This window comes from Athene noctua, chromosome 4 (assembly GCF_965140245.1).
Source record: "Athene noctua chromosome 4, bAthNoc1.hap1.1, whole genome shotgun sequence".
Lineage (NCBI taxonomy): Eukaryota > Metazoa > Chordata > Aves > Strigiformes > Strigidae > Athene > Athene noctua.
Genome location: NC_134040.1, coordinates 23,779,162 through 23,799,709, shown reverse-complemented (window position 1 = coordinate 23,799,709; position 20,548 = coordinate 23,779,162).

The following is a 20,548-nucleotide window of genomic DNA, read 5'->3' as shown; positions in this document are numbered from 1 at the left end:
CTAAACTATTTTTTACTCATTTAGCAGTCTACCCATCCAGGCCATAACATTCTAACTTGGATACAAAATTATCTGCAATATAAGAACAATAACTTCTTTAAACCAAGTACATATCAACTGAAGCTAACTGAAACTGCAGAAAAGATTAGCACAGCATGATAATAACAGGGAAAGATTGCTAGGAAAAAAAAATAAAAAAAAAATTTATCTTCTATCTGAAAATCTGGAATTGTTTAATTGTAATGACTACCTAAAATTAAAAACTAAAGGCTCTGAAGTATTGTACATTATTAGAACAATTATATATACTGCATAATTACTTATACATATATATTTTATAGAGAAATTTCTTGGTAATAAACCATGGATTGTAATACATTTGTTAAAACTTAACATTTATCAGACTGAGGAAAATGTCCATTGATGGAGTATAGAATAATTAAGATGGTCACTTCCCTAAACAAACACAAACCAAAAAAATCCCAGTGTCTAACTAAAAAATGTTGGGTTTCAGAGTTCAGCAAAACATTATTTAAGAAACTGAACCACTTTTTTCTGTATTATTTGTCCAGAACACAACATTTCAAAGCAATCACTGATTTATTATCAGTAGCATGTTAAGATCTCTTTGACCTGGCATTTGGTATATAACTGTAACTTTATTCATTAGATGCTGATTTATTCTTTGTAGATATTTAGTTTAAAAACTTCCTTGCTGAATGTTTATCACATCCTTCTGTGTAATTCTTAAAGGGTTATTTTTGAAGGACATGGGGCTGGGGCTTTTAATATGCCCCTGCAAACATACGGAAATGCAAACATTTGGAAACGGAATCTTAGATCAGAGTTTGCAGTATGAAATGTAATTTGGCTTTATTTACTCAGGGATTTATTGAATTTCATTGATATTTCATGTGTAGTTACTTACAGTTTTGAGATAAAGGGAGATTATATGTAGTTGCAAGAGAACATCATGCAGACTACACAGTTTTGCCATGCAACCAGTTGAAATTCAGTGATTTTGACTGATTTGCATTTTTGTTTCTTTCTGAACCAGAAACTCAAAGTGAACCTTGAAGAAAGGGTGGGATAGAAAGTCCCAGCCTACATGGATCAAACCTTAAGAAAATATTAACACCAACATCTGTGAAACAAAACTGTGAAGTTTCACACACAGCTGTCTGCAGAATATATTTTTTCAAGGTACTGAGGTATCAAACTTCTTTTTTCCCTTAGATTGTATTACTAACTCTGTGTCATTTTTGTACACTTTCTCTTACCCTCTAGAGAAAGTCAGGCATACTCAAAGGAATGTTGATGAAGTTTTGAAAACACTCTTTTATTAAAAGCAAAATCATTATATCTGATTAAGTTTATTATGAATCTTTTGAAGAAACCTTGGACAAAAGTTTGCTAAAGCTAATAATTTATAAAAATATATTTGAAATTAGACTGTCATAACTGTATTTTTTCTTCACTGAACCCTTCCCGTTGGAATAGATTGAAAACTCTTAAGTAATTAATCTATAGCGTTATCATATTTTCAAATATGATGTCAATAATGTCATAATCATAATTTTCCAAAGATTGTTTGACTACTGCAATTAAGTGTATCATAAACCATATATTGCTTAAACAAAGCCATTGCCATATTCAAGAAAGTAGGTTTATATACAGATGTGGGAGACATAGGCCTGTCAGCCCTGCACAGCCTCTGAGAAGCAGCTAGGCTTTGATGAGAAACAGGCCTGGAGAAAAAGATAAGAAAGAGCTGGGTTGTGCCAAGGTGGCAGGAAAAACAACAGACAGCTGCAACACTGAACTGTGGAAAAGTGCTGAACTGTGAGAAGTTACGGCCGCGTGAACAGCACGTGAACGAGAAGGTGATTGGTCTGTACAGCGCGTGTTAGAGTGGTCTTATGCTGATAGGAGAAAAGGTTGATAGCTGTCTAATTGCTGATTTGCTAATTATGAAGGAAGAGCTTTGGTGAGAGCATAAATATGTACTATTAGAAAAATAAACGGCTTTGCTGGATATAACTCTCATAGAGTTGTGCAAGTCCGATATCCTCCTGCAACATATAGATACTTCAGATAAAGCCAGTCATGGTGGTAGGGCGTGGGGAAAGGCAGAAAAAAAAGCATTTACAGTTTGATTTCAGATGTAAGAAAGAAAGGATGTGATAGAAACCACATGGCTTTGGTAATCAGGTGGCAACAGGAATCCTGAATGCAAAATATCTTGTCATCTCATAAAAAACTTTGAGTTAAAGAAAAAAAAAAAAGAAAAAATTAGACTGAGAAAGCATGAGGACAACAATATTCTAATCCAAAGAATATTTCTGCATTTTACTTTAAAGCAGACCTTACTTTTACTTGAATACAGGTCCTCAGAACTGGAAATGTCATAATTATCTTCTCTCCCAGAGTAATTTTAAAAGAACTTGAAAGCTACCATTGCATTTTTCATGGATTCAACTCATTAAGCTTGGTTGAACATTCATCACATCAAATATTTTAGAAAATGCAGATAGAGGAATACTTCTTTCAATAATCCAAAGAACATTTGGCATGAGTAAAGCATTATGTTGCTGAGGTGTGTTAATACTTCTGTTCACAAGCAGAATCTTCCATGGCTAGAGCCTTTTAAATGTGAACACCCCTGTGTAATACAGAAGCTTCTAAGGTATATGTAAACAATCTCCAAGGTAAATTGGAAATTTGGAGGATCATCATTTTGAATTTAAATGCCCATGTTTCTTTTTGAAATATTCTGCCCTGTTCCTCTAAAATCAAATCTGTTTAACACGGCACAGATTTGTTGTAAAATATTTTCTACCTTTATATCCTTCCAAATTTAGTCCTTTTTAAAAAACAGGGGATTAGTGTAGTTGTAGTTAGCCTGATCAATAGCTAACTTTGATTTTTCAACAGCACCACCCTTATAAACATTTGCACTGTAAGAAAAGCACAAAAGAGCCCTAAGGCTCTATGTCTATTGTTGTGAATAAGACAATCACCATTTACAAGAGGTAGTTCCTGCCTAGAGACTACCAAGGACTAAAATGAAAGAAAATCATTCAAGTCTGAAATCTACAAAGGTCATGAAATAAATTAAATTTAGTTTTTTTCTCTTTGAGCAAGCTAAGACAGCAGCATTCAGATCACAGCTTCCTCCTAAAGCTAATGCTAATTTAGGTGAATTATCCCTGAGAGATTCAGAGGAAACTGATTTCACAAACTTTAGAAATAATGGGATACATTTTTAATGCTAATATAAATACACCATCCTAGTTCATCTTTGTCCTTTTGCAATATAAAGGTCCTTTTATCACCTTTTGGTTTCATAACCCCAAATCATGCTGAACACTTAAACCATTTAATTCATTCTTGCTGTCCTTTAAAAAAACTAAAATTGCTGATTGCTTGTGTCCTTCAAATTTTATATTAAAAAAGCAAAAGGGAAGAAGGGTGATTTGACATTTTAAGTGTGGGGTTTTTTATTGGTTGGCTGTTTTTGTTTACTTCATTTGTCTGGCTAATGAAGTGGTTGACCTTCCTTCAGATTGCCAATTAAAGAGCTAAATTATCCAAAAATATTGTTGATTATATAACCAATTAAAAAATCAATTAAATATGTAAAATATATTCACTGCAAAACATGAATTAATAAAAATTAGAACATGCTGAATTTATACCAATTACTTAGTGAAAAAAAAAATATTTATTTTAAAAAAATAAAGATTTGCCTGCTGGATTAGAAAGAAAGCAGACTCAGATTCTGTATCAAACCTAATTAATTGAACATTGTCACTAAACATGTGGTTGATATAAACTACTCATCCAACCTTCATAATTTCTCACAAAATTAGTTTATTAGAAATGGAAATTTTTCACTATTAATCCCCCCAAACATGGGTTAGGATTTTTTTTTTTTAAATTAAATTTATTCTTTTAAAATTATTACAATTTTTACAAACTCAGTGAGTACATATTCATACTCAGGCTGAAACGTTTTGTGGTAAATTTCAGTAAGACTGACATTTTATGGAAGTATTAAAAATCCTCTTGTAATACAGTTTTATAATGGAAGTACTGTCAGATTCTAAATTATTGTTTTGCTGTTGGGCACATAATGAATGTTGTATTCTGGAAACTAAGTAATGACAAATCTACTAGGTAATAGATGTTTCTATGGAGACCATGATGTACATATCATGTGTGCTGAATAGCTGTTAGTACAATGAAATTTAGATTACACAATATACTTAATCATCCTTTATTACAATGAAATCTCGTTGACCTGTGACTTTTTAGAACAAAGCTAATAATGAATCCATGATAAAAATGACAAAAATCCTAATTAAATATGGAACTAATGCAAGTTTTGGAGTTTTCCAGACTATTAGCTGTTAAGAGTATCCTGTAACACAGTTTCAGTGTTACTAGGCTCTGGGGTAGGGGCAGGTGGATGCAAAGGTTGTTTTTTTCCTGTTTCTCTGAGGCTCTTCAGCTAAATAAAGAGAAGAAAGATATAGAGAAGCTCACCATAAAGACCACGTACCAGATAAGTATACCATAAAGAAAATGAATGTTTAAAAAAAGTGTTTCAAACTGAGGTTCTTCACTTTTTCTACTGTGCCTAAAGAGTGTGGTGACAGAGCAGGTCAGACTCCCTTCCAACAGTTCAGGGATGAATGCTTGAAATTATCTCTGAATTTGTCCTGAATTTTTTGCCCATAGAGGCTGTGAAAATGAAGGCACTTGTAAGGTAATCAAACTAAAACTGTTTTTCTCTGTGATAGTTAACAGGAAACATGAAGTTCTCTACACTACACTGCTGAAGCCTGATCATAACCGTTCATCATTATTTATTTATGTATTTATTTTAATTTTTATTAAAGGAAGTATTTAAGTACATGTTTACCGTTATATTTATCCTAAATTTCTTTAAAGAAAAATGAGAGGAACAGATGTTTAAAATGGAATGGGCTCAGGCTTCATGCACCTGTGTAAAACGGGAGAGCATTCAAAAGAATATATCTTGACATCAACATATAATCTAAGAAATTTTTTTAGAAGTAGTGATCATAGGGTAGTCATATGATAATACAGCTTCTCTACAATACTTAAATTCCAACATGGGCAAAACAGAGCGTAGTTTCAAATTTAAACAACCAACCACAAAACTGAACACATGAAATCTAGGACATGTTTAGGCAAAACATTTCAGATGTGCTTCAATGTAAGCCAGAAATTTACTACTTCAAGCACATAGCTTTTCTTTAACTGAACTTGTCTTCTCAAGGATTATATGCATTCTGTTAATGTTTGAGATCAGTGAGGTTATATTTTCACAGAATCACAAAACTGTTGAGATTGGAAGGTCATCTTGTTTAACCTCCCTGCTCATGTAGAGCCACCTAGAGGTGGTTGCCCAGGACGATGTGCAGATGACCTTTGGGTATCTCCAAGGTGGGAGACTCAATGACCTGTTTGGACAACCTATACTGAATCAGCACATAATCATAACTATTGTTTATTGGCTTAACAGTTCCAATAACGTATATATGATAATGTGTTTTCAACATCCTGATCAGAATTTTGTGCTAATAATTAGTTTTCCCTGAGAAAATATATTTTTATTTTCTGCTGGACATTCTATGATTAAAAAAAAAAAAAAAGTAAAAAACACTTGCTGTCTTCTTTCTAAATGTGGAAGATAAAGAGTTATTTCTTGTGCAAGGAAGTATAATTATGTAAATAGATATTATGTAATAGACAAAAAATTCAGAATAATTTTTAAATAATAATTTTGCACTTGGGAGAAAGATGGATTTTAACCACAGTTAACCTCATTTATAATTAGTATTTGATATTACTTTTAAAAATTAGGCATTTCAAATTACATTAAAGTCTACATTTATATATTAACTTAACTTTTTTTAGTTTCCTATTACATATTCATTTTATTTCATTAAAATGGAAAGAACTGTATGAATTTATTTTTAGAAATGTTTCCGTTGAAATTACTTTAAATATCCCATTATCATCATAAACATTGCAAACAATTCATAAAATGAACTATGGATCAAAATTGTTTATCTCCAAAGAGCTCTTTTGTTTATACTATTCTTACTTTGTCTAGAATCCTGTACTATTTTTATGTGTGTTTATTGCAATGTCAATTACTTGACCATCAAAACAGTTTTGTGGATGATGAAAAAAATGTATTCACATACTCTCACATGTCTATGTGCAAAATTGTAATGTCTTTAAGAGCCATAGTCTTCCCGGTCTGTACCTTTTAGGAAGCTATCTACCTAAAGGGATCTCCCCCCATAATATATGTGTGCAGAATACCAAAGAACCTGCATGAATAAATGAGTGTTGTTCAGCTACTGAATAGAAAGTAATATACAGAAAGCTATATCTTAAATCCAGTCCCATTTTGAAACTTAGTAACCATTCTCTAGACTTTGGATAAATACTAAAATTTAACAGCGCTCTGAGCTCTTATAATGTTAGCCACATTTAACTTTTTCTCACAAATGGAAGCATGACAAGACTCTATCTGCTTTCTAACAAATATGCCACAGGCTATTATTTACCCATGAGGAATCCACTTTGCATTCCTTCTGCATTAAGGATTTGAGCATATCCTTGTTATTTGTCAGTGAATTCTGGAGGAGGATCTATATCATGAGCATTTTTGTGTATACCTGTATACACCTTCAGTTCTCCTGTGTTAGTCCTTTCCTTTCTCACTGAGTATCTGCATATTAGCTGAGCTGTAAATTATTGACTGCTAATCAAATTATTAATGTACTTTTGTTTAAGTAATATTTTTAATTAACAACAGCATGAGCACTAGAACCAGGGAAAAACTGTACACCAAGGCTACAGACTCAAACTTACTCCCCTTAGTTTAATGTTTCTACACAGAATAATTGAAAGAACATTTAACTCGGTGTCTCTTGACGGTGGCCAATAATAAAAGCTTAGAGGAAGAGAATAAAATAAAGAGTACGAATACAATTAAACTTTTCCCAGAGATAACATCCCAGAGTGCAGTACCCAGGCATTTACTCAGCTGAAGGTTTTGTCAGATTATGGTGCTTCACAATTGCTAAATGAGATGTCAAAAATTCTTTCAAATTATTTATGGCAAACTGTTCCCTGTTCAGAATTTTTTTTTTTTTTTTCCTAACCTAATGTCTATGTCTAATAATTTCTCTGAAAAGAATTATTCTTTAACTGGCTCTCGAAAACAGTTTTCATTTACCTCCTTTTCTGTTCACAGTTTTATGGATTTCTGGTATATCTGGTCCTTATTTATCTTATTCACAAGGTAGAGTTCTAATCTACTTAGCTTTTCTTAATCTGGAAGCCATTTCTTTGGAAATACGGAATCAAAACATGTATTCTTAGTTATATTATTATCTATTCTTTCAGTTTGCAGACTAAATGACATAAAAATAAAATTTATTTATAACTTTTGCCCCACTTTTTCTTTAAGAATGTTGTTATTCAGATAATTATTTAAAATTATTCATTTTTTTCCTCTTTGCCCTTTGGTTTATTTTTTTCCATATGTCTTGCAATGTCATTGAGGATTCAGTGTGTCCCACTTCCACCTGCCATTCCCTCACACATTTCAGAATGAGAATTCAAAAGACCAAGAAAGTATCTAATTTGTTGAGTACAGTAAATTGGAACTGAAATTTCATTTGGAATAATACTCTTCCTGAGAAATATGAAAATGGTAGTTTTGCTGTATTAAAAACATCAGTACGTTGAATGAAAAAAAAGTTGGAAAAATCATGCGAGCCATTCAAACACAAACAAAAAAGAGATAAAAGAAAATCCAAATATATCATGCTTATTTCTTTTTTCTCCTTTTGCATTGGTAGTTTTTGTGGTGTAGTCATAATGCAAAAAAGTATAAATTATAAAGTTTAAATATACCAACTGAAAACAAGTGAGGTTTGGGGTTTTTTGGTTAGTTGGGTTTTTTTGGTTTTTTTTTTAATAATCTTAAATTCAAACACAACAGATGCCAGAATGTTGCAATTAAACAAATGACTTTAAATTACATTCATTAATCCACAGCCTTGATTTAGACTGGGATAATCCCGAGTTTTGGATTTAAACCCAAAGAGGCTTTGGAAATTCATATTAACCTTCTGAAGGGCATTTCACAAGGTCAGAGCCATGTCACAAAAGGAATATTAATGTAAGTGAAAGCTGTGGAATGAAAGATTCTTGCCATCGATTTCTTAAGAGCACCATTTAAATCAGGACTTATAGGAAAAGATAGAGCAAATAGATGTCAATGCACAGCAGGAGCTAGAGGCTCCTTAGGGGTCAGGATGCTGGGAGCCATGCGGGATTCTCCCAGGAGTGGCAGAGCAAGACCTCACCAGCCAGGGCTGGTCCCACAACCCTGGTCAGGGAGCAAGGCTGGTCCCTATGGCAGGGGGCCAGTCCTGGCCACAGTCTAACTCTTTGGGCACCTGGGAGCTTCTCCCCTCAGCAATCAGCAGGATGGGGCTGCCCATGGCCATACTGGTGCTGAGCTGCTCCCAGCCCTGGCGTGAAAGCCCCCAGTAGGAAGGCTCTCAAGACCCTTACAATAATAAATACAAAATGTTACATAGACAAGCTGCCTAATGCTACATCATATAGCTAATACGTAGGAAAATTTGTGACAGGGACCGAACAAGACCTTGCTGTCCTCACTACAGCTTCATGGATGTTAGTAGCTTTTTCATAGAATAACATCATGTACACCAGAAGTATGAAAACAACAAAAATTGAAATATCTGACAAATGTGAAAGACAAACACGTAATTAATATCCTGGCACTGTTATAGAATATGCAACATCCCCTTAGAAAATGTTGCTATTTTTCTAACACTGGAAATTTCCAGTTATCAAGAACTTGTTAAAAAATTTAAGTTACGTAGGTATGTAAGTGAATACTAAAATATTCAGAAAAACAGCTTATAATCTTGGCTTGAGACTATTCAAAAACTCTTATTTAAAGATCTACAGAAAATCTTTGTACAGTCTTTGGGTCATGAAGTCCCTTAGTTATCAGCCACTAATTTGATTAAATACTTACAAATATCTAGAAACTTGCTGAAAACAATTGTGAAAATTAACGAAGTTTTACAGTAGTCTTTAAACTTGGGAGCAAATGTGAAGTTAACACATTCAAAAGTGAAATCCTGAGAATGCATGTATTTTAAAACATATTGCTGAGCTAACTTTCTTACAGAAAAAATATACTGAGCATGAGCAAAAAATGGGCTATATGCAACTTAGTGCATTTTTCTTTTAGTAGTTTGTTAAACACTGTTAATTTCAAATGAGCTGGGCATCTCAGTACTTTTCAATATTTTGCCCTTAACTTCTTTTAAATTTGATTTTGCTGAAAATAAAAAGGAATACCAGGGAGCATGAACTGGCTCTATCAGTTCTTTGCTTTAATTTTTCACTACAGTGGAAAATCAATTACATAGACTGTTACACTATACTCTCAATTCCTTCACCTATAAGGAGCTGACACACTGTTATTTTTGCCATATCCTTCCTATTAATTTGCATCGCAAAGAAAAACTTCTCAGTTTAGGTAGTCCAAATCAAATAAAAATCAAAGTATTTTATATATCTATTAACAATACATAATTAACCATCAATCAGTGAAACACGAGAAGGATCAGTATCAGCAGTAAAACAGATATACCACAATAGTAGCCACCTACAAAATGTTAATAAACACATGCAGATGTCTAAACAACCTTCTATAATCAATCCCAGAAAATTCTAATCCTATAAAAATATTCATTCACAGTTATGTGGACACACACACTCTCACAGGACATGGGGGCTACAAGTTGATATCCTTCTCCTGACACTGAAGGGTCCCCTACTAGCATACACCTGCATTGGAGATGTGGATGCTTCAGCTTTATATGTACCCATGCTGATCCCTGTAACTTGGTAATGTGAATGCCAGTGGACCCACAAGGTCACATATGGGTCCACACATGCTGCACCCTGCACCCTTACTCCAGGAACAAGTCCAGGCTGCTCACAGCATCAGATGGAGAGGCTGCTCTCTCCAGCCTAAGCAGAAGTTCTGGCAGCATCACAACAGCTTCCCACTACTGCTTTCTTCTATGCTATCTCTACTCCCACATTACTGATTTTTGTATTTATTTTGTACAGTCGTTCAGGTTTACTCCTTGTTTGTTTAAACAGCCTCTTCAGTATTCACTGGTTATTGTTTAATTTTGATTGTCGTTTTCCTCTTTAACACCATCAGTTGGATGTTCGTTTTTAACAAGTTCAGGTTTTGGCAAACATACACCAGACTTTTTTTTTTGTGTATGATACACATGTGTACTACATGTGTACTACATGTACCCATATGCCTACTTTTACAGGTGTTGTCTAAAAGATTAACTCTTAAATTAGGAGGGTCAGATTCTCAGTGATTTTAAAACTAACATTAGCAGTTCAGTAAAGAGGGAGACAGCTCTTTAAGATTTTGTTCTTCATTTCTCCTGCTAGGTAATAGTTTCCAGTTAAACTTATGCAGATCATCCTTATTCACGATCAGCTGGCAGAATATAGCCTTACTTATAGAAATATTCACCAATATAACTAACAGTTAACTGTCTTACTTCATATATGAATGTGATTATGTTGGTAATTGCAGTCTTCCATGAATGCATGTGCATGCATCCACAATAGTTGTCTGCCCCTTGGTACAAAGTGCTTAGCGATATGCCTTTAACATACAAGCCAGTATCAGTTCTTCATGGGAATACCAAATCTAGATCCATTAAAAATATTATGAATCTGCCAAATAAATATACTAAAGGAAGTTATTGTTTCACAGTATTCATCACACAGAAATATTTTGTAAATCCATTTTGAGGCAACCTGCATGTGTTCAAGGTTGCATACGCTCCGTCCCTTAAAAAAAATCAGTGTCTTTTTCCTTTAAACAGTAATTTCACACAGCAGAATCAAAACCAACAAAAGTATTTTGCTGCATCATTAGCTTGGATGACATGCCAAGAGTGATGACAGCAATGCACAACTGAGTATGCCTCACTACAAAAAAAGCATAGTTATCCTGTCACATAAAGGTCAAACATCTTTAACAGGTTACTGTTATGATATGTTAACCTAGATGCATTTGCACCTCCTTACTTTTCTCTACCAGCAGACAGTACACACTGAACAGCTACCCGTTACCCACTGAGGAAAAAGAGTTCTTACTGAACTTACCTGTTAATTAAAATTAATCCCTATTCCATTCATAAATCTAAAGCATGATGCAAAGAACACTGAAAAACAAAACAATATGACAAAATGGTGTCACTCTTCCGGTTCTCAGGTATTTTTATTAATTAATTTTTAATATTCTTGCAATTGATAGGAGAAAATACGCTACCATAATAATTCATAATAGATCAATGTTTTTATATTATATTATACCTGGTTTGGAAATGGAGACCTAAGTTTATAATGAGTATGTTCAAGACTACTTGTGACATAGTTGGGAAAAACTAGTTTGAGCAATTTATTGCAGTTTTGACAATGAATTTTTGTATTATTTTTTATTCTGTACTCTGTATAATATATAAACTACAAAATGGCTGGGGGGATTCCTAAATTATCCCTATATTTCTAAGGCCTGGACTCTTAAAAATGTCCAACTATGATAGTTTTATATATTTAATAACAAGGCATTTTTACTGGTTGCTATCTACTACTTTATTAGACAGTTTCCTCCCCCAGGGCAAACAAACTGTGTATTCCAGTGAGGGAAGAAATGCTCAGTTTAAAAACTAGGCATATAGGTTGTTTACCTTAAATTTGTGTATAATATTTTTTCTTTCTCTTATTTATTTCACTTATATTCTTTCTTATTCTTTTGTTATATTTTTAATCTTTCCCTTTTTAGCACTTCAGGACTATTGGCTGTTTTTCCTTTTCACAAGTAAATGACATTGTTTTATGGGCTTATTTTCTTCCTCCACTGAGTTCTCAGTTAAGTCTGTGAGCCAGATGAAAAGGGGCACTTCAGAGTTTTCATTGTGGTTGGAATTTAAGTCATTTTAAATCAGCAACAATGCTGCAGAACTGCCTGCATACCTGAGAATCTATAAACATAAGAGGTTTTGGCTGTAAAGTTACTTAAGTATTGAAAGTGCTTTTTTTGAAGTAATTTTGTCAGAGCTGGGCAGCTCTAGAGCTATATTTTATCTAAAACCAACTAATATTCTTTGGTTTAAACAAAAACATGGCCATGCCATGCCACGTGCCTCCTGCAAAATGCATACCTCTGCTTCCAAGACATCAATGAAAAAGGATAGGAACTATCTTACTATGCTAAATGAATATCTGTTTGCTCCGCACTATGAACTTTGAGTTTCTTTTTGGTCTGAAATGTTATCAGCGTACATCTCATTAAAAAAGCAGTTAGTCACAAATAGGCAAGGCTGAAGAAAATTGTGTTCTTCATCATCCTTGTTGAGGTTGCTCTACTCTGCAGGGAAAACAAATGTAAGATTTCTGTGACAGTTGGAAACCTAAGTGTTCATAACTGGCTTTGAGAATTTACGGAGCCAAGTAGAGAATTAATCATTATGAGAGTGATCATCTTCATGCCTGAGTGTCTTTGTGAACATCATCACATAGCCTTTCACAAAGCCACTTACCTATCTTTATGCATTTAAGCCAGTCTTTCTGAAGAAAAGAAAAAAAAAAAAAAGAAAAAAAAGTAAAGGTTGTGTACTATATAAATGAAGGTTTGGAAGGAAAAACGCAAAACTGTCTAGGTGAGCATTCTTCACTGAGGCTGCTTCAAATACTATAGTTAAACTTTCAGGTAATCACTCAAGTCAACCCACGTGCTAGAATTATTATCTGGTTTGGGAATCTTGATTTTTTCAGTGTTTTAGTTTCCAGCCTATGTGGACATTGATTAAAACCATGTTTTGCTGGGCTTTGTCTTTCAGCACTTTGGTTTGTTGTCTGCTTCCTTAAATAATGTTATGTTTGAACTTTTGTCTTCTTGTAGAGACTACAGACATCTTAAGGAAACTTGTTTCAAAAATCCTTGGTAAGTACACATTGTATATGGTTTCTTCAGCTCTGTACTTTGATAGTCACAATATTTTATAGAAGGAAGCTCACCAGTCATTTCAGATATGTCCACAGAGCCTTTTGTAGAACAGTCCTCCAAAACTACCCTTGGGGAGAAAGAAAATGTATTTCCACAGTGTGATTATCTTTACGGTTTGATTATAATGACTACAGCTATAATTCTATTACTACTGATGCTACTATTGCAAGTGTAATATACCACAGCAGAGTGTGACATTTCCTAGGCTATTGTGAAGCCTCTAGAAGCCATGAAAGATTTGCTTAGTGTGCTACAGAACATGTCTGAACAATTAATTTTATGAGACAAGGCACCACTGTGAATAAAACCACCTCGAGCTTTCAAAGTGAATGTTTTGTACCCTGTGTGATAAAGCAAGAATTTAGTTTAAGCAAAAAGAATATCTGGAACACTTTCTCTTCCCACATACCACTTTTTATTAGAATAGACAAGAACAAACCACATAAACTGAGAATAAAAATTACCGGTGTGTATTATGGGTATGCCAAGCTTTTATATCTGGAGAGTAGATTTAAGGTAGGAAAAGGAATTCTGTTGTACAATCCAGTTTTGTACATGAATCTACTGAAATTGCATGGATTGAAACTTGGAGTGATATTTTCTTAGTACTTGGTTCACATTTATTTTAGAAGAATTTATGAAAAAAAAAAAAAGTATTAAAATGAACTGAGAAAATATTCGGTTAAAACTGATGAAAAAATAGAGAAAAAAAAAATACAAGAAAGAAAACTGTTTGTACCAAATAAATTGAGGTTAAATTGAAATCTAGGCATACCTGTAGTTGTCTACATAATTTCTAGGTATCTTCTTTACAATTGCATATTTAAATTAGGATTGCAATAGTACAAAAACATTAGAAAATTCTTTTTTATTTAATTTTTTTTTGTTTTTCAATGAGTTTATGCATTTTATACCACAAAAAGTATGTTAGGCCATTTTGGTCTGTTTTCCTGTATTCTGTGGGCTACAGAATCTCAACTAAAAGCAAAATTCACATGGTTAAGGAAATATGAATTTATTTCAATATGGAATAATATTTATAAATAAGGAAGAGAGTTCTAAAAATATCATTCCCATAAACTTCTTATTTTCTTTTTTCCCACTTTTAAACTTTGCAAGAATGTGTTTCTGAAAGCCTGTTTCTATCTCATGCAAGATAAACTAGGACATAAATACTTACATAGTTAGAATTATGTTCTGATTTTATCGAGGAAAAGTAGGGATTATCCCTTAATAGAAAGTACTATAAATTCCTTTAGATACAGAAATTCTGGATAGTGAAAATAAAGTTTCTTATTATCCATGGAAAGGAGATTCATAATGAAAGAGCACCTTTTTCTTTTTTTTTTTTTTTTTTCCCTATGAAAAAGTTGAAAATCCTCTGAATACATCATAGTTAATCCAAAAAAGCTTTGGGATTGTCAAGAAGAAATATGATCAGTATTTCTATATAGTATGCTCACACCAAAATGTGGTGCAATTCTACAGTTTTGCAAAGAAGTTACTGTAGCTATGAAAAAAATCCTTTTTCTTTTCTTTTTCTTTTTTTTTTTTTTTTTTTTCCCCTTTCTTTCTGTGTTGTGTGGTTCAGCATCTGCGCAAAGGGACAGCAAGTCTGGACAATTCACAGACTATGCTTTCTCTTAGGGTCCTTCAAATGTAAACAGTGAGTTTGAGGAGGCAGACTGAAAGAAAATTTTCCTGTAACAATAAACATTTAAGTCTACATATCTTAAATCTCTTAAACTGCTTTTCCTGTAAAGTGTTAAGAGTCAAACATAAAATGTATCCAACAATATATGTCCAAGACCTTTGGGTTTGGACAGACAACATTTCCCTTTACTGCTGTAGGAGATATCCTCAAGTAAGATATATTGTAAAAATACATTTTTTTAAAAGAAACACTCAACGTGTGAATATGGAACTGTACTCTTATGTACAAATTCCTTACAAATATCTTGTAAACTTTGAATGGACAACCTTTGCATGTATTTTCCGACAGTGATTTCTTTTTTTTGATGCTATCAATAAATGCATGGTAAGTGAAATATCTTAGAAGTGTTTGGGGTGAAATTAGTGTTTAGTTACTATTAAGAATAAAGTTGTTTTTCTACATTATTACTTCTAAAACATCTGATATCCTGAATCCACTGCTCCCAGAACTAGTGTACCCAAGAATGTGTCTAATATCCAGGAAAGGGCACCAGATACATAACTGGAAATTCACATCAACAATATGCTCTGACTACTATACCAAGCCCTCTTCGTTATTAAACACTACCTATGGAACAGATTACTTTCTTGTCTGCACTGGATGGCAGTTCAATTTCCCTCCTTAGAAGTTAGAAAATAGATCTTCCATTTATGTTTCTTATGCACCAGAAAAGCACAAGATATCTCTCAATGTTTAGGCATTTTTTCTTCAAAAGTATACAGATGGTAACCAAATAGAAGACTATCTTTTGGAACCTGCTGTCTTACTTGTTCAAGTAAGCCTATTTATTTCCTAACGCTACTGGTATTACTGTCATGATACTCTCAAATATTCATGTATTGGGTTTGTGTGTGACGAGGTTTTGGTAGCAGGCGAGGGGCTACAGGTGTGGCTCTTGTGAGAAGCTGCTAGAAGCTCCCCCAGCTCCAAGTCAGACCTGCCTCTGGCCGAGGCTGAGTGAATTAGCTATGATGGTTGTGCCACTGTGTTAACATGTTGAAAGATGCGGACACCGAGGTCAATGAAGAAAGAGAAGGAGCAGGAGGGGGAGGTTTGCCAGAGCAGAGACTCCCCTGCAGCCTGAGGCGAGAGGACAGGCTGTCCCTCCACAGCCCATGGAGGTCACTGGTAGAGCAGACATCCATCTGCAGCCTGTGGATGACCCCACACTGGAGCAGGTGGCTGTGCCCAAAGAATGCTGTGATTCTGAAAGAAACCCACACTGGAACAGTCTGTTGCTTGGAGGACTGTAGCCCATGGAAGGGACCCATGCTGGAGCAGTTCATGAAGAACTGCAGCCCTGTGGGAAGGACTCAAGTTAGAGAAGTTTGTGGAGGGAGTCCATGTTGGAGCAGGGGAAGAGTGTGAGAAGCCCTCCCTCTGAGGAGGATGGAGCATCAGAAACAATGTGTAATGAACTGACTGCAACCCCCATTCTCCATCCCTATGTGCCACTTGGCAGAGGAGGCAGAGAAAATTGAGAGTGAAGTTGAGCTCAGAAGGAAGGGAGGGATGGTGGAAAGGTATTTTTTTAAGATGAGGTTGTATTTCTCAATATGTTACTCTGATTTGATTGGTAAATTAGTGGTGGTCGTGTTCAAATTAAATTGATAGGGGTTTTTTGGTTGTGGTGGTTTGGTTTTTTTTTTTTTTTTTTTTTTTTCCAAACTGAGCCTGTCTTTTTCCCATGACCATAACTGGTGATGAATCCTCCCTGACTTTCAATCCCAAGCCTTTTGTTATATTTCATCATCCTATACCTGAGGATAGGAGTGAACTAGCAACCATGTGGTGCTTAGTTGCCCTCTGGGTTTCAACCACAACAGTCCTGAAAACAATGTCTGCATTAAACAATGCAAGTGTTTCCTCTTGATCTTTGAAGCCTGCACTTAAAAAAATGGTTTCATAACCCCTATGTGGTGAAGTCAAAAGCTCCAGAGAGCAGCACTGGGAAGTCTACCACAGCACTCTGCTTTTGTGATACTGGTTTTCAGTATAGACAAAGATGTATCTGCAATGGTGATTCCAATCAAAGGAACACAACAATTTATTTCTTAGTAGTGTCTTCAAAAAATGAATGCAGTTATAACACATTCCAAAGAATATGAGAGAAGTGGTTAAATAAATATGTATCACTATTTTGTTTATTGATGAATAATAATTATCCAAAACAAGTAATTAAAATACATTAACATTTGATTTTTCTAACAGTTTTGCCTTTAAGAGAGAAACAAATGATACTCTGCACAAACACAACAACCATTAACAGCAGCCAATGCATTAATCTATTCCTTATTAATATTCATTTCGATTTCTGTGATTTATATCTAAGCTATGAAAATCTTGGACTGTTTTTGCCCATATTCTCCTAACAGACCAATTGTCTAAAACCCTTTCTGCAATAACCACTAGAACTTTGATCACACTGTACAAAATGTCAGAATCACTGTACTTCTATTGCAGAAGTAACTGGCAGCTCTTCCAGATTATTATAACTATAGGCATTTGCATATATGCAGTTATTTTACTATCATTAGTACATAAAGCACGTTAATTGTGTAAATCATAAGCAGTCATTTATTATCATTGTAGAAACTGCTAGTTAAAACCTAGTCTACAACATGCGGAAGTTTTGGATAAGTAGTACATGAATCCATGCTTCTCTGTCAACTCTCAGATTAATTATTCTTGACATAAGGATTGAAAAAGACAGGGGAAACATATTACTGGTCAGTGTTGATCCAAGTAATAGAAAGACACTTTGGTTTAACTGTCACAGTTAGGATCAGCATTACTGTTGTACCTTAAAGAGAGGAAAAATAGATCAGATTTCACTGTGATGTCCAAGAATAAAAACAAGGTCAAAAGATAGACAAATCAAACTTTTGGCTGGAAACATATTTGGAAAACACAGAATACACTAAGTGATAAGAAATAGTAATAGAAGACACCAACAGAACCCTAAGGCTTACAAATCAAACTGATTTTAAGGGTAAGTACTTTTGGAAAAAGAAACTAGGAATATTTCTATATTTGATTACACAGTAATAGATATGAAACTAAGAGGATAAGTGAATGCCATTGGACTGCAAAGCGAAAATAAAAATTTGTGTATAAGAAAAATCTACAAATTGAAGTATCTCAAAAGTGTTCTGGGAAGTTTTCCATAACTGTAAGCATATAATACTTTTAGGCTGATTGTTTACACACAAAAATTAGTTAACAAGCTACTTAACTGAGCAACTCATCCCAGGAATTAACAAGATTATCATCAGTTATTACTTGGTGGTCACACAAAGATACAAAAACCTTTACAATTCTCCAGCTTAATAAACTTCATGAGCTTCTCAAGTAGTTAAATATCCAGCTGCAGGGTCAGCACCTACCTTCGTTTTGTTTCTTCTACAATATCAGTCAGTTGACAGAACCAGTGCTTAAAGAATCAATACTGGTACCTATTAATAGTAATCTTCACCACATTCAATAAAGAAAGACCTTTTACAAAATTCTATGATATTCATGACGACAAACAATGAAACACAAATATTAATGCTTATTAAACTTATGCAATGCCTTCTAATCTGTTGTTAAGTACTAGAAGTGTTAGAACCACAATTAAAAAAAAAAATCAGTTAGGATTTTGGACAGAAAAAAGAGTGAACTGTGCATATTAACTTTATACTTACAAGCTATCTTGTAGGAAAGAAAAAGTGTTGAAATGTTTCTACTGTGCGTTTTTGGATGTTGTTTTACTTCCTTGAGAAAATAGAAAAAGATTAGGAGTCTCATAATGATAAAATGATATTCCTCAGCACTTCTGATTTTGAAATATTCTGAGCACCTTCTACAAATATGATTGTACTTGTAAATGGGCACTAGCTCAATTTGAGTATTGCTGAGAAAAGAATGCTTTTTCCATAATTTTCTCATATGAAATTACTTTACATTTTGAGACAATTATTTCATGCTTTTTGAAACAATTATTTCATGCTATTCTAATCATGCTTTAAAAAATATTATCTTTCACTGAACTTTGATGCTTCAAGTTTTTTTCTTCTATTGGAAATACTTGATTTTTAAGCTTTGAAATAGTGCAACTAGAAAGAATTGTGACCAACTATGTAACAGACCTATGTATCATTTTACCTTTTTCAGACTTTTACTTCTTCTCACCAAAAGGGAATTATGTTTTGATCAGACAACAGCCACTACCAATAGTAAAGTTAAGAAATAAGACAAAGTAATAGTTCACATCCTTTTTCAAGAAATCAGTCATCCAGAATATTATTTTGTAATGCCTCATTTATAAAGAGACTTACCTTAAAGGAAAAAAGGTAAAATAAGTATATAAGTAAATTAAAACAAGAAAACACTCTTTGAATTTTCAGAAAAAAATATTCTATATCATTCTTTTGGTGGGTGAAAATAAGTATTTCTCAAATTAAGTATATAGTATATAAAACTGCTCTTTTTGTGCACTTCCGCTTCTGATTTTCTAATTTTGTGTTTAGATAGCCTTATATATATAATGACAATTACAATTATATCAGATCTGAGAGCAGAAAAATCATATTGCTTCTTTAGATGTTTTTTCTTCAATATAAAATCTAATGTAATTAAAGTGTGGTGTTCCAGAGGAACTTGCTAATCATCTCCTTGTTAGTCACCATTTAAAATATTTCTGTCTGGTTTATAGCTCTGTCACAGTTGACTTTCCTACCACAAATGGATACAGGAGCTATGAAAGAAAATGAAAAAAGTCAAGCAGCTGAAATCAGAAGGAATGGTTGTTTCTGTGTTCCCTATAATATCCTTTGTCAGGTTTAAAGATTATGATTAAACTGCAGATAAACACATCTGAGAAGAACACTGATTTTTATATCAAGACTTTCTGATAAATTATGAGGAAACTACACTTGACTGGACTAGAAATCCCTCTATGTAATTTCCAGAAACAAGACGTGTATTATGCCAGCAATTAGTCTGGAAAAGGCAAGATAGTCAGCTGTATTTGGGCTTGTTTTATTTGTCTTTGAAATTATTACAGGTTTTCACCATGAGTAAGAAAAAAAAAAAAAATCCTATTAATATCTTGCAAAAGACTAATTTTTTCCTATCCAGCTTTACTACAAGTAGGAAAAAACAAACAAACAAAACAAAACAAAACAAACCCCCCCCCCCAAACCCCCCCCCCAAAAAAAAAATCCAGAAAAACAACCAAACAAACCCCAGCCTTTCAGAGCTCAGACATATGAGTCAATGAGATATTGCACTTGCATTGAAATGTTAAATGTGATCTAGTGAAGAATGAAATGGTTTAATCAGAGTGCAACCTTTTGTAGCATTTAATGATACTGTTTCAGATGGAAGTGTAACAGCGCATCTGAATGTTTCAAATAATTAAGACATTCAGATAATGCATTGAGAAACAAGGAGACAAAGTTTGACTTCAAATGCATGAATTCTTATATCTGCAGAAACAGAAAAAGAAATATCCTCTTGATCCTTTTTTTTTTTTTTTTTTTGGGGGGGGGGAAGGGAGGTGAGTCTGTTCATTACAGTAGTTAAGAAATGACTAAAATTCTTAAGTTTGTTTTGTTTTGTTTTGTTGTTGTTTTGTTTTG